This window comes from Pteropus medius, unplaced genomic scaffold, assembly GCF_902729225.1.
Source record: "Pteropus medius unplaced genomic scaffold, Ma_sr-lr_union100, whole genome shotgun sequence".
Taxonomy (NCBI): Eukaryota; Metazoa; Chordata; class Mammalia; order Chiroptera; family Pteropodidae; genus Pteropus; species Pteropus medius.
In genome coordinates this window covers 5748876-5768422 of record NW_024355205.1, presented here as the reverse complement: position 1 = coordinate 5768422, position 19547 = coordinate 5748876, and the positions used below count along the sequence as shown (strand labels likewise).

The window sequence follows — 19547 nt, the reverse complement described above, 5'->3', positions numbered from 1 at the left end:
ATAATAAAGGATACAGATGAACAGATAGATGAAGAGATACATAGAGTGAAGTCCCCATGGAGTTAGAGTGTGCCACCCTCCTAGCACATTGGGTGTTCACCAACCTGGAAACTCTATGAACCCTGTAATTGAGGGATTTTTATGGAAGCTTCATCACATAGGCGTGATCGATTATAAACTTAATCTCTAGCCCCTCACCCCTCCCTCCCAAATGGGTGGAGAAACTGAAAGTTTCAAGCTTCTAATCATGGCTCAGTCTTCTGGTGACCACCTCTCATGCTGAAGCTATCTAGGAGTTAACCAAGAGTCATCTCCTTAAAAGAAAATATGCTAATATCACCCATTAACCAATGTCACCCCAACAAATTTAATTTTAAAAAAAGATTTACCTCAGGGGAGCATTATCTAGTGTTCAATGGTGCAAAAAAGTAGTAAATAAACCATAGAGATGTAATGCACAGTAAGTCGAATATAGAATATGGACAATTATATTACAATATATAAATTTATCAAAGTAACACTCTGTATACCTTAAACTTACACAGTGTTACATATCAAATTCATTATTTTTAAATGAACACATTTTTAAGTGCATTATCAAGTGGGTTATCACTATGGATAACTGGGGCTCAATCCCACTGGGCATCTTCTGAGAAATGGTAGGACATGCTTCAGAATTGTCCCACCATGAAGTGCGGAGCTGGGGTATTTATCTCCCAAGGCCTGATATTTGTTGAAGGATGCTCCAGGTGCATTAACTCTCTGCACTTGTGGTCTGCTCTACACTCAGGATGAGCATGTGAATGAACCAGGCAACACTAATGCAGGGAGATGGAGAAGCTCTAGGTTAAGTGCAGCAACAATGTTCCAGTGACTTTCCAGGGTAAGCTCGAAGGGATATGGACACTGACAGTTTCTGCTACAAGCTCTCCCGCTCTCTGCCAGTGGATAATCGGTCCAGGCTGAGCTTATAATAAAATCTGGATTGATCCTAGTCATTCCCTTAGATCTTTTTGAATTTGCACTGAAAGAAATAAGGCAGACCCTCTTTGGTGTCAAAAATGAGAAATGAGAATATGGGAGCTGCCGGCGACTAGATTTCCAGTCATTTGGAAGAAACCGACTTGACAGAATGAGGCTAATGTAAAGAGAGAAGCAGAGATGAAAACTAGGGAGAATCCCAACTGCATCCAAATCTTGTTCTGAGGGTCATTGAGGCTCATTTTCCCCAAGTCTCCATTTACATATACAAGTCAACTAATTCCTTCTTGTAACGAGCAAGTTTAAACTGGATTTCCATAACAGGCAACCAGAAAAGTCTTGACCACTTTTGAGCCACCCCCTTTCCAAAAATATCTGTTCCTCCAATCTGCCACATTTCCTACAAGTCTTCCAAAAGAGAGCCACTCCCTTGAATTAAAACATTGCCCCTCCAGGAATCCACAGCATTGTATAAATACCCCCAAACACAACTTCAAAAACCAAGAAACATCGAATAACCTAAAAACTTTAGAACAGCAAGGCCAAGTTCAGTTGGATAATATCTCAATTGGCAGATGGTTCTAAGGGTACTAATTAAATCTCTAATTCTTATAAAACCTTCAGACTTCTGAAAAATGGACACTGTCAATTTAAAAACCAAGCACTGAGGATGGAAAATAAAAGTTGAATAGTGTAAAACTTAAGCACTGTAAAATAGAAAGAAGCAGCTGTATGTATATTGATAAGAAAAGATCTCCAGGATATATTATACTAGTTTTTGTATAAGAAAGAGAAATAATAAAAATATGTATATATTTGCATAAACAAACACTGGGAAGACTTACAAGAAACAAGCTAATAAAAGTGGTTATATAGGGGGAATTGAGTGGACAGGGACAGGCGAAGGATCAAGGCTCCTTATATATATACATATTTATATATACTTTGATTTTCATATACATGTCTTACCTACTCAAACTGAGTTTTAAAATGTAGTAAAAGCTGACCTGCATTTCCCAAGAGCCACAGTGAAGACAGAATTCCAAAGGTAAACCATTAACAAACCTAACTGACATTGACCTGAAGAAGATAGCTGCATCTAACTAAGGGCTCAGTAACAGTCTATGCGCATCAAAACCAAAGTCAAACAATTTTTTAAACTGTATCTCATTTCAAAAATGAAGAAGAAGAATAAATGTTATCAGGCACACCAGAACCTTAAACTGAAGTATAAACTGACGTAAGCTCAGGGAAAACACTGTGAAGAGGAAAAAACATTTGTATTTTCTCCTCAGTATTGAAACAGGAAAGAAATTCAGAAGTAAGGTTAAAATGCACTAAATCCACACAGTGAAGAGCTAAGTGTCTTTCTCATGAGGACATTGATCCGGAAATCTTTTCGCAGATCGATTCAGACATGTCTCCATAAATACAAAGCAACATCGATGAATGAGTAGTTTAATAAATTATTCAGATTTATCACTTAATTGCAACTTTCCAGAAACCTATGATGTTAAAGTGAATTAATATATATGTTTCTTTTGAAAAAAAAAAAAATAGAACTTTTACTACTATTAGCATTCCCTTTTTTCACAAAGATCTTTAAAAATTGGAATGTTTCCTGGTTTGTCTATGAGACAGGGTGATATTGTATTCCATTCTTATTATGTATTTGGGAAGAGTCAACCAAAAGTGAAAATTTTTATTAATATGAGCTTTGTTTTCACATTTGCAACAAAAGCACATCTTTAAAAAAAAAAAAAATCAAGCAGTGATTATTATTAAGTGTGTTAAATGTATTTAAAAGAAAACAATGAGAGTTGAAACAGAAAAATGTAGGCCAGAGTATAAGAAAATAAATGGACAGTCAGTGAAAAGGCATTAAGGAATAGCATTAGGAAACAGAATTAATTTAGGTTTTGCAATTCTGATGAGTCTCAATTCCAATGCTCAGAGTGTGGGAAGGGAAGTAATCAGGCAAGCCTGTGGGAACTGTGAACAAACAGGCTGTGGGAACATCTGGAGAGCACCCAACCCCTCTAAAGAAAAGGGAACAGAATATTCAACCCCAGTTCATTCAGGCTCAGTGTTTTCAGCTCTTCAATTTTTTATTTTTTTCACGAGAAGATAAAAATATGAGATTTTATGTGAACTCAACTATTTTTCATATCAGAGCCAAATCCAAATATGTCTATAGCTTGTAATGAACTCATGCCCCAGTTTTGTGAGTTTTTTTGTTTTTTGTTTTTTTTACATAATGGTGATTCGCCATATTAAATCAGGCTTTTGCCATAAATAATAGGAATCGGCAAATTACAGGTCCGAGGAACCCAGCCTGCTACCTTTCTGTATGAGGTTTTATAGGAACACAGCCACATTTATTTGTTTACATACTGTCTGTGCCTGCTTCTGGGCTACAATAGAACCTAAAATGTTTACTCTCTGGCCTTTTGCAGAAAGAGTTCACCAACTCATGATAATATTTTTACTTTTAGCAAATCTGAATTTGTTGTTAAATTATGTTCTCAGAGGGTCGTACTGGCTTTTAATATCTAATTACTTTGAGCAAAATTTTTTCTAGAATATATATTAGACAACTTAATGTAATTGTTTTTCATTAGACGTTTAATTCGGCTGAATCTAATATAAAATGATTATGGGAACAGTTAGTGAAATTTCTCTTCCATGTTTATTAAGATTCCTATAGATTATAGATAAACGTATTAAGAAATAAGCTAAGCAAACGGTATAAAGTCAGAAATGCCTTTAAAATGATTATGCAGAAAAAGTAAACCCAAAGGTATTACAAATCATCTCACAGAGTTGAACCTTGAAAATGAGAAATTACTTTTAGCTTGCACCATCTAGAGGTGAAAAAAATAATTCTCCATGTACCCTACAAATCCTTCACATCTTTTTCTCTTTTTAGCTCATGAGGTTGCTAATGGTCTTAAACATGTGTATAATCCTCTTAACATGTTGCTGAATTCTGCTTCCTAGCATTTTGTTGAGAATATTTGCATCGATGTTCATAAGGGATATTGATATTGATCTGTACTTTTTCTTTGTTTATAGTGTTTTTTTATCTGGCTTTGTATCCGAGTAAGGCTGGCCTCGTAGACTGAACTTGGAAGTGTTACCTCTTCAATTTTTTGGAAAAGTTTGAGAAGAATTGATATTAGTTCTTTTTTAGATTCTTGGAAAATTCACCAGTGAAGCCATCAGATCCAGGCTTTTTGTTCTTGTTTTTCTTAGATTTTTGATTACTGATTCAATCTCCTTTAGGTATAGGTCAATTCAGATTTTCTATTTCTTCATGATTTGGTCTTGGTAGGTTTTGTGTTTCTAAGAATTTGTCCATTTCATCTGGGTATCCAATTTGTTGGCCTACAATTACTCATCTAATCTTTATTCTGTATAATCAGTGGCAATGTTCCCAATTTTATTTCTAATTTTAGTAAATGAGTCTTTTTTTCTCCTTAGTCCATATAGCTAAAAGTTTGCCAGTTTTATTGATCTTTCCAATGAATTGACTTTTGGTTTCATTGATTTTCTCTTCTCCATTTTGCTTATCTCTGCTCCAATATTTTATTTTCTTCCTTCTGCTACCTTTGAGTTTAGTTTATTCTTCTTTTCTAGTTTCTTAAGCTATAAAGTTAGGTTTTTGATTTGCAATCTTTTTTATTTTTTAATGTATGCTTTTATAGATATAAATTTCCCCTTAGCACCACTTTCACTGTGTCGCATAAGTTTTGGTAGATTGTGTTTTTGTTTTCATTTGTCTGTAAGCATTTTCTAATTTCACTTGTGATTTCTTCGATTTATAGATTTGTTTGAAAGTGTATTGTTTAATTTCCACAAATTTGTGATTTTTCCAGTCTTCCTTTTGTTATTGATTTCTAAATCCATCCCATGTGGTAGGAGAAGCTATTTTGTATGATGTCTATTAAAATCTATTGAGATTTAATTTGTGGTCTAATATATGGTCTTTCTTGGAAAATATCCCATGTACAGTTGAGAAGAATGTGTATTCTCTTTATGGGTAGAGTGTTCTGTATATGTACGTCTGCTTTTACATCTAAAAAAAATAAAGATCATTGCAGTTGTTTTAAGACATCGGTTTATTATTAATTTCAAATTTGACTTTATTATAGGTTGAGACTTGCTTTATGGTCTAGAATGGGAGTTGGCAAACTGTAGCCCTTTGGGCCAAATGTGGTTTGCTGGTTGTTTTTCTAAATAGTTCTATTGGTATATAGCCACTCATTTGTTTACACATTTCCTCGTTTCCAGTTCATAGAAATCGAGTTCATATTTACATGAACTTTTTTGTGTTCTTCAGATCTTCTATGTGTTCACTGGTTTTTGTTTTTGTTTTTTGGTCTGCTTGATTTAAGAGTTATTGAGAGGTATATTAAAATCCTCCATCGTGATGTGAATTTGTCAATTAATCTTTGTATTGTTGTCATTTTTAGTTTTGTATATATATTAAATCATATTATTAAGTGTCTACAAATCTATAATCATTACAATGGGCTCACCAGCATCCACACCCACAACCACAGCTCTGGTCCTCATCTCAGCTTTCTTGGACCATGTACCACAAGCACACTTTAATTTACATGCAGCCTGGTGGTACCTAGCAGAACCTGATAGGAGAGATCTTTAAGAGTAATGAGCAAAAGGGATGCTGCTTTGTAGCAGTGAATTTTCTTAAAGTATCTAAGAAACATTTAAAACATTACACTGACCTGTGACAGACCGACAGACCTTCTGAAGGGCATGTACTCAGAACCAGTTGTGATGATTGTCTGGGAAGGGCTGAATCTGGTGAAAACAGGCTGGAGACTTTTATGTTTAAATTGACAGAAACATTATTTATGACAGTTATTCTTTAAAAATGGTTATGAAATATTTTCCCGACTTTTCTCCTCCATGATTATGAGTTTTCTCACTCTCCTTTTTGTGAGCCAAGTGTCATCCTTGTTCACCCTTTCACTAAGACTGCAGCTTCTTGTTCCCTACTTTATACCCTAAGGATACTACATTTTGTGTCCCATCATCTACTGATAGAATAACAGCTATTAAAACAGGAGGTAAAGAATAAAGTTGAAGAGCTCACACTTCCTGATTCCAAAACTTACTACAAAGCTATAGTAATCAAAACAATGTGGTACTGGCATAAAGACAGACTTATAGACCAGTGGACTACAATTGAGAGCCCAGAAATACACCCTTATGTATATGGTCAATTGATTTTTGACAAAGTTGCCAAGATCATTCAATAAGTAAATGACATATCTTTTCAACAAATGATGCTTTTCAACAAATTAACATGCAAAAGAATAAAGTTGGGCCCTTATACCATATACAAAAATTAACATAAAATGAATCAAAGATATAAACATAAAATATTAAACTCTTAGAAGAAAACCTAGGGGAAATCTTTATGGCATCAGATTTGGCAATGATTTCTTAGACATAACACCGAAAGTACAAGCAACAAAAGAAAAAAAATAGATAACAGGGACTTCATGAAAATTAAAAACTTTTGTGCATTAAATGACATTGTCAAGAAAGTGACCAGATAATTCATAGAATAGAAGAAAATATTTGTCAATCATGTACCTGGTAAACATATACAGAACTCTTTTAACTCAACAACAGAAATCAAACAACCCAATTCAAAACTGGGCAAAGGGTTTGAATTTCGTCAAAGAAAATATACAAATGGTCAATAAGATACTCAACATCATTAATTATTGGGAAATGTAAATCAAAACCACAATGAGATACCACTTCACACCCACTAGGATGGCTATTATTTTTTTAAAAAGAAAGAAAGAAAGAAAAACAAAGCATAACAAAAGTCAGCAGATGTGGAGAAATTAAAATCTTTGTGAGTTACTGGTTAAAATGTAAAATGGTGTAGCACTCAAAAAGTTTGGCAGTTCCTCAAAAAGTTAAACATAGAATTTTCATATGACTCAGCAGTTTTACTCCCAGGTGCATATACCCAAAAGATCTAAAAACAGGGACTCAAACAGATACGTGTATGCCAATGTTCATAGCAATAGTATTCACAATAGACAAAATATGGAAACAACTGAAGTGTCCATCAACAAATAAATAGATAAACAAAATGTGCTACAAACATACAATGGAGTATTACTTAGATATAAAAAAGATTGAAGTTTTGATATATGCTATAACATGGATGAATCTCGCTTCATTATGGATGAATACATGAATAATACAGGCTACGACAAAGATGAACTTTACTAAGTGAAAAAAAACAAACACAAAAGAAAAAAGTTTGTATGATTCCACTTAAATGAGGTATTGAGAATAGGTAAATTCATAGGAACAGGCAATAGACTGGTGGTTACCAGGGGCTGGGAGGGAGAGGGATGGAGATCTATTGCTTAATAGTTAATGTTTATGTTTTGGGTGATAATATTTAGGAAATAGTGGTGATGGTTACACAACATTATGAATATACTTAAGGCCACTAAATTATAAATTTAAAAATGGTAAAATGGTAAGCTTCGTGCTATATATATATATTTTTTACTACATTTAAAAACAAAACCAAACAAAACAGGAGTTCTGTGGTATAGGGTGTGACCAGATGCCTTCAGGGCAGCCACCACTTTTGGCACTCATCCATCTCTCTGGATTCCTACACTTGGTTCAACTCCTCACTTTTTACCTGCTAAGCCATGCATTAAAAATATTTTGCAGTCTACGACCATGCTGCCCTGAATAAGCCCAATCCTGTCTGATCTCGGAAGCTAAGCAGGGTCAGGCCTGGTTAGTACTTGGATGGGAGACCACCTAGGGAGACCTGATGCTGTAGGTGTAAAAAATTAAAAAATCAGGGATTGTAAGCTGATAAGGTCCTTGCAATCTGTGAGGTCAACCAAGGGTTGCCTCACCAAAAACAATAAAAAATGAAAAAACTAAAAATATTTTACATTTTATTTTGCATTCATAGGTGCTCTATAGCAGAAGTATTTTTCAGGGTGTCTATCATATGACCAGAAATGTAAATTTCCCAACTTACCTTTTTAAATTCTACTGAAGTCCCATTATGTTTTTTTAAAACATACATTATATATACATATATACATATGTATATATAAATCATCTACTAGATATACTGTATGATTTTTTTTCAGTCACATGGGGCAGAAGAGTACGTATATAGTATGCTTCCACTTGTCTTCATATTCACTACTTTTATACAAATAAAATACTTCTGGAATAATACATTCGTAACTACTAACAGTTCCTTCTGGAGAGAGAGAATAGAAGACGGAATCTAAGAGAATAGAAGACAGGAGTAACTTTTATGTTACTTGAATATTTTACTGTGTGTGTGTGTGTGTTTTAATTTTAAAAATCTACCTAAGTTTTTTGAGGGGCTCCTACTTCTAGTTTCCACTGAAAATGCATTAAAATATATTTCCACTGAAAATATATTTTTTTGTTATAAGTTGCAACCATACTGCTTCAGGTTTATTTAAACTTCTCTTTAAGGAACTTGTTTAACTGCTGAACTCTAACCTTCAAGCTTCATGAAAGGTGAGCTTAAACAAGGCGCCCTAGAGTTTACCAGAGCCACGGGGGAGATAGGCAGAAGCAACCTGCTCTTCAGTTTTTTATCTGCCCACTTTCTCTAACAGGTCTTTCTAAGATATAATCTTAGATTCTCATTCGAGAGGAAATGGCTGATTCACCAAACGTCTCACATCTTCTTTGGTGGAACTAGATATTTCCCCTGAAAGGATGTATCTGCAACTGAACTGATAGCAACAAATACATTTTCATTTTAAAATAATCATCTTTTTTTCTAAATACAAATGAATATTCATTTGAATGAATTTAAAGTATAAGTGCTAGCATAGAAATATCTCCAAACATACAATCAAAAAGCTAGGTTTAGGACCGTATATATATGTTTTAAAGCCCAAACTAATGTTTTATAATAAGAATATATCTATATTATTTGTTTATTTTTTTAAAATAATTTTCATTATCTAAATTTTGGTAAATACAGAAAAGTTAGGAAGGGCAATTGGAAATGACTCATAGCACTTCCCCACAGAAATAATTCTTATTATCATATTGGTAGATTTCCTTCCAGCTTCTTCCTTCCTTCCTTCCTTCTATTTTTTCTTTCTTTCTTTTGTTCTTTTTCTTCTTTTCTCTTTTTTCTTTCTCTCTTGCATCTGTCTGTCATATTGTCATGTGTATATATAAATATAGATATATAGATGTGTATTACACTATATATAAAGCAGAATAAAGTATTCTGCTTTATTCTCTTAGCATTATATCATAAGCATTCTTCCATGTAAATAAATATTACTTGAAAACACAATTTTAAATATTAAGTAATATTGCTTTATATGAAAATAGCATAATGTATTTAGCCATCTTTCTATTTCTGCACATTTTCTTTTTCTGCTATATAGCTTGATGAAAACCCTCATATGCAAAATTGATTTTTATCTTCAGTAATTTCTGTTGGAAATTTTTCTAGAAGTGGAAATCCTGAGTCATGAAATGTAGACATTTTAAAGCAACTTTAAGGTAAGGTAATTTCTCTCCAAAAAGTGGTTGTACTAATTGTTGGGACAATGTCCACTACCACTAAGCCAGAAAATAGGAATACCTATTTTCCTCATCCTGGCACTGGGTATAACCCTCTTTAAAATTCTGCACTAAACACACACACACACACACACACACACACACACACACACACACTTTAAATGTCTTTTAAAATGAAAATATCTCTAATAGTTAAAATTGCCAAAAAAATTAAAATTAGATGTTTATTTACCATGTGTATTTCTACATTTTTTGACATTTAACATTCGTACTTATTCCTCAAATAGCAATAATTATTTCACTTCTGAGCATAAGTGTGTGTTTTCTAGGTGCTGAGAGAACAAGTATACAAAGTTACCACAAGAGGGCCCTAGCACATAGATTATGTAATAATCTGAAGATTATCGGGTTTAAGTCCCAACAAATCAGATATTCATGAGTGGACAGGTTCATTAATTCTGATTTTGAGACTTCCAAACTATTGTCCTGGCCTCATAAAAACAGATCTTCTGACATTAACAGAATCTACTGCAAAAAACTAGGGACAGTAGCTCAGTAATTCAGAAAGCCAGACACTGAGTAGTGGAACTCCTCAGCATTCCACCCATGACTTTCCTTCACTTCCCTGCCAAAATCTCCTATTGCTTGATTCTTCTTGTTAGATATATTCACTCTCAAATTTCAAAATATAATCGTCTTAAATCTTAGATGCCCTTTAGTCATTCATTTGATTGTTCAGCATATATTTAGTACTCTCTTCATATTTAATTGGAAGGATGATGGGCTTTTTTCTTTTAACTCAAATTGATATTAGCTGCTCTGTACCACTGTCCTAGGTACTGGGACTATAATGATGAGCAAAACCAGACGCTGTTCCTAGGCTCGCAGATCTCACATCTGCGACATCCATCCCAGCACCTCCAAGCAGACTTTCAGGAAATTCACACGAATAGATGATTTTGCTTTAATAGGAGAGAGACATCATGTACAGCCTGCATAGGATGTGTCTGCTGCTCTAAGGTCCAGCACCCTGTTTCCATGAACCATGATTACATCCTGGTCTATTCTGTGTATCAAACCATCTAACTATGTATGGTATATGACTTTTTAACTGCTTTAAAAAAAACTTTACAGTATAATATACATACACCATAAAGAGTTCAAATTACATAGATATATGAGTAACAAAAATGAAAATCATCCATAACCACAATCTTCACAGATAGATATTTTTAACTCTTTGGTAGATATGTATTACATATCTACATATCTACACATTGGACAAGTACTTACTGACTATTCACTATGTAGGAAGCATATTCCAGGAGCTGTGTCTTAGTGGGTTTGAGCTGCCATATCAAAATATCATGGACTGGTGGCTTAAACAGCAGAAAGTTATTTTCTCACAGTCCTGGAGGCTAGAAGTTCAGCTGATTTGGTGTCTGGCAAAAGCTGTCTTCCTGGCTTACAGGCGGCTGCCCTCTCTCTACGTTCTCACACAGACTTTCCTCCACTTAGGTGCAGGTTCTGGGGGAGCCATCTTGTGTCTCTTCTTATAAGGACACTAATCCTATAGGATCAGAAACCCATCCTTATGACCTCATTTAAGCTTAATTACATCCTTACTCCAAACACAGCCACCCTATGAATTTGAGGGGACGAGGAAGGACACAAACATTCACTCCCTCAATTAACAAGCGGTGAAGTCTCTGCAAATGAATGAGGCATCATGTTTGCCTGCTTCTCCCTAATGCAGCAGTTCATGGCACAAATTCTATGTTTCTGTCTTTTTGTGCTTTGTTTCTTTTTTATCTTTTGGAATTTCCACTAAGGCTGCATATATGAGATAAGGAACAGAAAAGTGAGACTCAAGAAAATTTTACTTTCCTCTTGGTTTGGAAAATATTCTCCAGGAAAGGAGATCGAAGGTCTCCAAAGATCCAAAATGGAAGACCACAATGAAGTATTTGGCCTGTCTTCATCTCTCATTTTCTGGCTCTCCTATAGGAGAGGATGTTGTTAAATATGTAACACATGGGGCCCTCTCTTCACTGATCTATTCTACAAAGGAGCAACAATTCCAGACAGGGTTGAATTTGACTTACCCTACTGAGAACAGAAAGTTGAGTGAAACGTGGTCTCCCTTGAGAGCTCATGGCCCAGTAAACCAGTGATGAGAGCATAGTGTGAGAAGTGCCATCTAAGAGAGAGGCAAACTTGGGACACTAGAGGCGAGATCAGGAGACCCAGGAAGGCTTCTGAGAAGAAATTATACCTTTAGTGAAGTCTGAAGAAAACTAGGATAGAGCTTGGAAGAAAAGGGGAAAGGCAATTCAGGAAGGCCACACATTTGAGCGTACGGATTTGTAATAGCAGCATCGGTTGATTTGGAGGTGTACGGGGGTAGCCGGAGCAGTGGGGTCCACGGGAGGGAGAGGGGAAGGGAAACACAGTGAGAGGCAGAGGCCAGATCCTGAGGGCCTTGTGTGCTAAGCCCTGAGTTGGAATTTTATCCTGAAAGCCATGGATGACCACTGAAGTATTTTAAGCATAAGAGTGACACGGTCTGCTTTTAAAATGATGCCGCTACCAGTCACGGGGAGAAGACTTTGGAGGATGGGGCAAGATTAGCAACAGCAAAGCCAGTCAGGCAGCTGTAGAGACTCTATTTGGTGACCAGCCCTTTATCCATCCTCCAGTTCTTCCTTATTAAAAAAAAAGAAAGGAAAAGAAAAAACTCTGTTAAGTATCTATGATTTCTATCTTCTCTTGCAACTGCTGTGACAACAGCTCTGGCAAAAGTGGAAATGTACTGGGAATTTCTAGCAACGTTTTGCTTTCCTGATCAGGGTACCACCCTCTCTTCTCACCACTTCTTTCCCCCGCAAAATGTAGTTATGGGGCTGTAGTTGGGCCTTGATAACTTCCTGGAGCTGCTGTGCCAGTTCTGTACTATTAATTGCTATTTAGTTAAGACACTATGTTTGGATTTATTTTACATGCAGCCAAACACAACCTTGATACAATTATTAAGCAATCGAGATAAAGAAGCAACGAGAACTTTGTCACCCACTCTAAACTGAGACAGTGAAGTTAAGCCAGAGGTGACAGGGTTAATTCACAAGCTAGTTAAGGAAGCAGAATCAACAGGACTTGGTGATTAAACTGGTTGACTTATTGGGAATTATCATCAGAGAGATGACTTTTCTCTTTCTCTGAATTCCAGGACCCTGGATCCCACTATCCTCCTACTTACTTTTTCCTGCTGCGTATCTTATCTTCTCCCAGCATTTTCCTTCCCCATTTCAAGAAGCTGACCAGGTTTTTATGTATCCTTGTTCAGGGGGCATTTGTGTAGTTTGTTTTTTAAAGAAAAATCTATCTTCATTTTGGAATTACACTGGTCATTCCAGGGAAAGGAGATTGACCACTCACGGCCTTTAATGCAAGAAACCAAACCCATGAGAGCGGCTAGAGAAATTTCCTGAGACTAAAACTGGGTAAGAGGGTGTGGTCCTCTCTGATATTCCCTGCCCCGCCCACTAGTGTAAGCCACTAACCTGGGACTCATCCTTCCCTAGTCCCTCTATTACCTCTGAAATTTAGCCCATCACCTAGACCCTTCCACTTTATTCCCTAAATATCTCCTGTGTCCCTCCATTTCTTTCCAACTCCATTGCCACAGTCTTGGCCCAAACAAACATTACTTCAACCCTTGACTGCTGCAATAGCCAATGTGTTACCTGACTCCATAAAATGATCTTTTCAAATGTGTAATATTTTAGAAAGCATACAAATATTGGAATAATTTCCTTTTGCTCTTAAAATAAACAAAAATTCTTAACGTGTCCTCCAAAGACTGACCCTGGTCTAGATCACCAGCCTCATCTCCCCCCACTCTAGTCTCTGCCAAAACTCCTGTCATGGTGACCTTGCAACAACTAGAATGCTCTTTCTTTCCTCAAAGACTTTATTTTAGCCTTTTCTCTGCCTAGTCAGGGCTGCTTACACTCATACACACACACACACACACACACACACACACACACACACACACACACACACGTACGCATCCTAACTTCCATTTGGGTTTCAGCCATCCCTAACCCTACACTACTCTACTGCCCAACAAAATCAAGGGCCCTGATTTTAAGTCGGGGGTTTCTTTTACGGCATGTTTTCAGTATGTATATTTGTGTGATTATCTGCCTAGCATAAGTTCCACAGGAGTAGGGACAGTGCTTGTCATCGTCTTTCCAGAGTCCAGTGGCATTCCTGCCCAGAATACACATTTGACAGCTATTCATTGAATATAAAAAAAAATAAAGGAAGGAAAAGAAGGATTCTAGAATGACTGTCAGGCTTCTGGCACAAACAATTAGGTGAATTGTGAAATTCAATTCAGCTTAATTCAGTTTAATTCTTTTATGAAATAATGCATGAGGATATGTGCATATGTGATAAAGAGATTTGGAAGAGATACATTCTCTTTGGCTCTCTAAGGATTCTCACAGGTTCCTCTGTGATTGGAATTGCCATGCAATTATAACATGTAGCACACCTAGGTAGAAATGAACTGTTAAAGCAGAATTCTGAAAGGGCAGTCTGACTGCTTTTTTAGGAGACTATTAGGCCTGTATTTAGATAAGATGATTCCTCAAAAAGTTGTCTTTAGATTTTAGGAAGGCGACAAAAAAAACTTACTGATAATTAAAAAACAAAAATAACACGGACTTTGGATGGTAATGATGTGTCAATGTAGGTTCATCATTGTAATAAATGTATCACTCTGGTGCATAATGTTGATAATGCTGGAGGCTGTGCGGGTGTGGGGACAGGGTTATGTGGGAACTCTCTGTACTTTCTGCTCAATTTTACTGTGAACCTAAAACTGCTCTAAAAGAAAAAATATATGCACATGCATATAACAAACAATTAAGAAGGTACGGCCCATGCTGAGACTCCACTATGTCTGCACAGACTTTGTTTAGTCCAGTAAGGATTGCTTCTTGGGTGTAACAGTATTGTGATTTGTAAGAAATATACACTCGGTTTTTGTCCAATTCCAGGCTCACAGCTCCCAAAACCCTTGGAATTTCCTAAGTACTAAGAGTAATAAAAAGTGTCTTTTGTTATATTAGTGAGCACCAGTTGGAAAGCAGCTCAGGATGGAGGACTAGTCACCAGGAGAACCAACCAAGTGATTAGAGGGTTGGAACTTTCAGTCTCGACCCCTGCTCTCCAGGATGGGAGACGGGCTAGAGATTATATTCAATCACCAATAGCCAATGATTTAACCAATTGTGTCTATGTAATAAAGTATTCAGGGACTGTATTCAGGGAGCTTCTGGGCTGGAGAACACGTGGAGATGCGGGGAGAGTGGCATACCTGGAGAAGGTACAGACTCTCCATGCCTCTTCCCCATACTTTGCTATGCATCTCTTCCGTCTGGCTGCTCCCGAGTTATATCATTTTATAATAAACTAGTGATCTAGTAAGTAACATGTTTCTCTCTGAGTTCTGTGAGCTGCTCTACAAATTAATTGAACTCAAAGAGAGGGTTGTGGAAACCTCTGATTTATAGCCCTTGGTTAGATGTACAGGTAACAACCTGAATTTGTGATTAGCATTCTGAGTTGGAGGGGTTGTTGGAACCTCCTATCTCTGGCCAATTGGTCAGAAGCACAGGGAAGAGCCTGGGCTTTTGGCTGGCATCCGAAGTTGAGCAGGGCAGTGTGCTGGGTTGGAGGGTAGTGGCAGTCTTGTAGGACTGACCCCTTAATCTGCAGAATCTGATGCTTTCTCCGTGTAGATGGTGTCAGGACTGAGTTAAATTCTTGGACACCTAGCTGGTGTCAGAGTGTTTGTTGGTGTGGGGGACCACCTCCCCCCCCACACACACACACTACATTAGAATTGGGTCCAAGAACCCATTTAGGTGTCCCGTAGAACTTCGATCACACATGGTCCAGTAGACGTAGGAAAATTGAATAACCCCTGACATTTCTTCTGAAACATCACGTTCTTCCCCCTGGGCAGTAGCAAGGTACTGTGACTTCCTAGTTCTGGACTTTCTTTTTTAAACAGCTGTATTGAGGAATAATTATATACCATAAAATTCGCTTGTTTTATAAGTACCCAATTCAATGATGGTTAGTAACTTTACAGAGCTGTGCATCCATCACCGTGATCACTGCAGTTTTAGAATATTTTCATCAAAATACTGCCATTTGCGACATGATGGACCTCGAGGTAATCATGCTAAGCAAAATAAGCCAGACAGAAAGAGTTGAAAATCACATGATATCACTTATATGTGGGATATAAACTTAAAAGCAACAAATGAGCAGGGCAAACAGAGACTCATGGACATGGACTATAGACTAGTGGTTACCAGAAGACTATAGAGTAGGGGTTACTAGTGGGGTGGAGGAGGAGGAGGGGGAATAAGTGGGGGGTGAAGTGGGTAAAGGGGATCAAATATATGGTAGCTGAAGGAAACTGGACTTTGGGTGGTAAACACACAATAGAATATACAGATGTCAAATGATAATGTACACCTGAAAATTATATAGTTGTATTAACCAACGTGACCCCAAAAGACTAAAAAAAAAATGAATATGTTCTCCAAAGAGAACATTCATGCCCATTTGCAGTTGATCCGTTCCCATCCCAGTCCCAGGCAGTCATGAATATACTTTTTTCCTCTATAAATATGTATTTTCTAGACATTTCTATAAAAGAAATCATATAGTGTGTGACCTTCTGGGCCTTCACTTAGCATAATTATTTTTAGGTTTGTCCATGTTTTAGCATCTTTCAGTTCAAACCTTTTTATTTCTGAACAAGTATTCCATTGTATGACTATAACACATTCTGTTTTTCTATTCATCAGTTGATGAACATTTGGGTTGTTTCCAGTTTTTTACTATTATGAATAATGCTGCTATGGACGTTCAAGTACAAATCTACGTGAAAATAGTTTCACTTCACTTAAGTAAATACCTAGGAATGGAATTGCTGGATCATATGGCAAACTTATTGTTTTATGATATTGGTTTTATTTTTATTCATGTATGATCAAGAGATGATTTCCATTGAAAAGATGGTCTGTTTGTTACTCACAGTTCTGAGGAGGAAGGGATACATCATGCCATGTGGGGACACATAGGAAGTGATGCAGGGCAGGGCAAACTCCTCCCATCAGGGGGAAAGCAAGCCCTGCACTGAGAGAGAAAAGGGTTCTTGGCTGAGCATGAGAGAGAATTCAAGTACATGTCAAAGTCAGAGTCAAAAGGAAAGTTTATTAGAGAAGGCAAAAAGCAAAGACAAAAGGCTGAGACAAGGAAAAAAGCCCCGAGTATCTGTCAAGGAATGCAGTTTATATATCATTCTTTAGTTCCTGTGAGTTATAGTTTAAAGACTTTGTTTACTCATTTTCCTTTGATATGGACTTACAGTGAGGAAAGATAAGAGTATGTAACATGAAAAAGTAAGAATGTGTAGCATGAAATGCCTGCCAGCAATTCCCAGCCTGTGATCCATATGTTCCTATGGTTTTAGCAATAGGGAAAAGATTTTCTGTAAGGGGCCACTTAAAGACACCTTTTCCTATTTTCCCTTTGTGATGTGGGGAAATGGGTTGTTAGGAATCCCAGCAGAAATCCTACTTTGTTCTGCAGGTTTCCTCATGGTCTGGCTGGAGGGCTGATCAGCACATTGCAGTCTCTGAATGTAGCGAGATTCAACATTTTAGTTCTCTTGCCTCCTCCCTACATTAGAAGCATTGTGTTGGTCAGGAAGCAGAAACATGGGCAAGAGCCTTTATTGTGGTTTCTGCTGGAAGGAACAAGTGAGGCCAGGTAACCTAGTGTAATTTTGGTGGCCTCTGGAGCATAGGGACTGCCTTTGGTTGTCTGGCAACTGGCCCTGAGGTCATTAGATCAAGAGATAGTGGCTCTATGTGTGAGAGCTCCATAAAGGAAGTAGTTAAGATGTGGGCTTTGGATTGGTTGGTTTGCAGATAAAGAGTTGTTTGCTCTCTCTAGGAATTGGCTGGCCTGAGAAGGGCAGATTCTCTGCAATCTGTAAACCCCAGATGTTAAAACATTAGAATAAAAAGACAAGCTTAATACTCATGTTTCACTTTTTAAGAAACGGCCAAACGTTTTCAAAGTGGCTTCGCCATTTTACATTCGTTTCATGTGCAAAGGTTCCCCTTTCTTTACATTTTCACCAATGCTAGCTATTGTCTGTCTTTTTTATTATAACCATCTTAGTAGGTATGAAGTGGTATCGCCTTGTGGTTTTAATGTGCATTTCTCTAATAATGGATGATGTTGAGCACTATTTTGTGTGTGCATTGGCCATTCCTATACCTTCTTTAGTGAAATATCTATTCAAAAATTTACCCATTTTTAATTTTTTTGTCATCTTATTATTGAGTTTTCAGGGTTCTTTGTATATTCTACAATCAGATACATGATTTGCTTCCTCACAGTATGGCAGCTGGGTTCCAATAAAGAGCCTTCCAAGAGATAGAAAATAAAAGTTGCCAGTCCTTGTACAGCCTGAGTTTAAGTCCCATGTTGTCACTTCTGCCACACTCTTTTGGTCAGAGGTAGTTACAAGGCCAGCCTAGATTGAAGGGGAAGAGAAAGAATCTCCTCTTCTTATTATGAGGAGTGAAATGCACAGATGGGGAGGCATGAATGATTTACGGCTGTCTTTGGAAACAGGTTGCCACCCTTTCAAATACTTTAAAAATTCTAATATTTGTAATACATTTAATATATATGTATGGTGGATGTTAAGCTATTTTAAATGGTCCAATATAATTTCATACATTAAAACTCTCTCATGCCTCAACTCAAATTCCAAAACTAAATCAATTACTCCTTTTAGATTGGAATCACAAAGCTAACTTATTAGATACTGTAACATTACAAATGCTTTAAACACCAAACATATACAGACTGATCCTTATGGCCGAGAGACCCTAAGGTAAATATAATTGTCTCTCCTTGAGTGTGGGCAGGACCTGTGACTTGCTTCTAATCAATAGAATATTACAAAAGTGGCATAATGTCAGTCCCTTGGTTAGGTTGTGTTATGTGGAAAAGATGATGGGCAGTTACTCCCATGATTATGTTATGTTATAAAAGACTTTGTTTTAGCAGACTGGAATGAGAAATTCTCCTTGAAAGCTTGATGAAGTAAGCAGCTATGTTGGAGAAGCCTGCGGTGGACTGAAGGTTTGTATCCCCCACCTCAAATTCGTAAATTGAAACCCTAAGCTCCTATGTGATGGTATTAGAAGATGAGGTATTTGAAAGTAATTAGGTCATAGAAGTGGAGCTCTCATGAATGGCATTAGTATCCTTATAAAAGGGACCACACAGAGCTCTCCTGCCCTTTTTCTGTCATGTGAGGAATGACTAAGAAGGCAGCAGTCTGTGACCTGGAAGGGGACCCTCACTAAAACCTGACCATGCTGGCACCCTGATATCTGACTTCTTGCCTCCAGAACTATGAGAAAGAAATTTCTTTGTTTGTAAGCTAACCAGTCAATGGTAGTTTGTTGTAGCAGCCCAAATGGACTAAGACAAAGCCCATGTAGCAGGGAACTGCAGACCCCTCCAGGAACTGTGGCTACCTCTAGGACCTGAGGCAGCCCTGCACAGACAGCCAGCAAAAGCCGGGTCCTCAGTCATATAGAGCAGGGAAAGGACTCCTGCCAACCACCTGAGCGAGCGTGGAAGTGGATTTTTCCTCAGCTGAGCCTCCAGACAAAAATGCGACCAGTCAGCACCTTGATAGAAGCCGTGTGAGAGCAGGAGTAGAAGGCCCAGACTGGACTCCTGATCCTTGGAAACTGTGAGATAATAAATGTGTGATTTTTTTAAGTGATTATGTCTATAGTAATTTGCTTCACATTAGAAAACTA

The 19547-nt window shown here is 37.2% G+C and overlaps 1 pseudogene; it reads left to right on the top strand.

The window, feature by feature from the left end:
- Positions 1 to 7724: 7724 nt before the first annotated feature.
- LOC120599098 (uncharacterized) lies at positions 7725 to 7843 on the top strand (annotated as a pseudogene).
- Positions 7844 to 19547: the final 11704 nt, after the last annotated feature.